The following is a 1,437-nucleotide window of genomic DNA, read 5'->3' on the forward strand; positions in this document are numbered from 1 at the left end:
CACTTTATTGTGCCCCAAGCAACTGAGATAGGAGCTGAGCCATTATACAAAAATCTCTCTTTTCTTCTCCTTATCTCTCTCTCTTCTCCCATCCCCACCCAAAATGCAATGCCTTTAAGACTGTCTTCTTCCTGAAAATATGGCTTGCCTCAGAATATTCTCATTTGGCTTATTCTGATGCCTCTCAAATTTAATGTGAATGCACATCACTTAGTAATCTTGCTGGAATGTAGATTTGGATTCATTCAGGATAGCTCAGAGCTTGAGATTCTGAATTTCTAGTAATCTGAATCGTGATGCTGATATTTTGCTCCTCATACAACACTTCACTTATTTACTTATTTTTATATTAAAAATAATAACTGTGTGTATTCATGGGTTACAATGTGATGTTTTGGTTTAGTATATATCATAGAAAATTAAATTAACCTAATTTACATATCCACCACATCACCAACTTATTCTTGTGAGTATGTGGTAAGAGTGTTAAAAATCTATTCTTTCAGTCATTTTGAAATATTCAGTACATTAACTGTGGTCACCATGCAGTGCAATAGACCACTAAAACATATTCTTCCAGTCTAATTTGAACTTTGTATGCTCTGATCAACATCTCCCTTTCCCCATCCCCCATGCCCTCTCTCAGCTTCAGATAACCACATTTCTACTGTTCTAGATGGACTTTGTTAGATTATACATACACGTGAGATCACACCATATTTGTGTTTCTGTGCCTGGATTATATCACTTATCATAATGTCCTCCAGTTCCATACATGATGTTTCAAATGACAGAATCTCTTTCTTTTTCAAGACTCTATAGTATTCTACTGTGAATATATGCCGCACTTTCTTTATCCATTCATCTATCCATGGACACTTAGGTTGTTTCCATATCTTGGCCATTGTGAATAGAGCTAAAATAAACATAGAAATGCAGATAGCTCTTTGATATACCAATTTCAATTCCTTTGGTTATATGACCAGTAGCGGGATTGCTGGATCATACGGTAATTCTATTTTTAGTTTTTGAGCAACATTCACATTATTTTCCAAAATGACTTTGCTAAGTTATATTACCACCAAGAGTGCACAAGGTTTCCCTTTTCTCTACATCCTCACCAACACTTGTTATCATTTGTCTTTTTAATAACCATTCTAACAAGTCCGAGGTGATACCTCACATTGTTTTAATTTGCATTTCCCTGATTATTAGAGATGTGGAGCATTTTTTTCATGTAATAAAACTTATAGCCTGTATAACATGCATTCTAGAAATATTAAATTCAACTTTTAAAGTCTGTATTCAAAATTTTACATCCATATTGATTTTAACTTGCTTGATCTAGTAAATATTGAGTGGGATCTAATAAGTCTTCCAAAATAATGATGAAGTTTTCAATAACCTCATTTTATGAGTTTGGTTTATATATTTTGA

Source organism: Propithecus coquereli, unplaced genomic scaffold (genome assembly GCF_000956105.1).
Source record: "Propithecus coquereli isolate 6110/MARCELLA unplaced genomic scaffold, Pcoq_1.0 Scaffold17, whole genome shotgun sequence".
Lineage (NCBI taxonomy): Eukaryota > Metazoa > Chordata > Mammalia > Primates > Indriidae > Propithecus > Propithecus coquereli.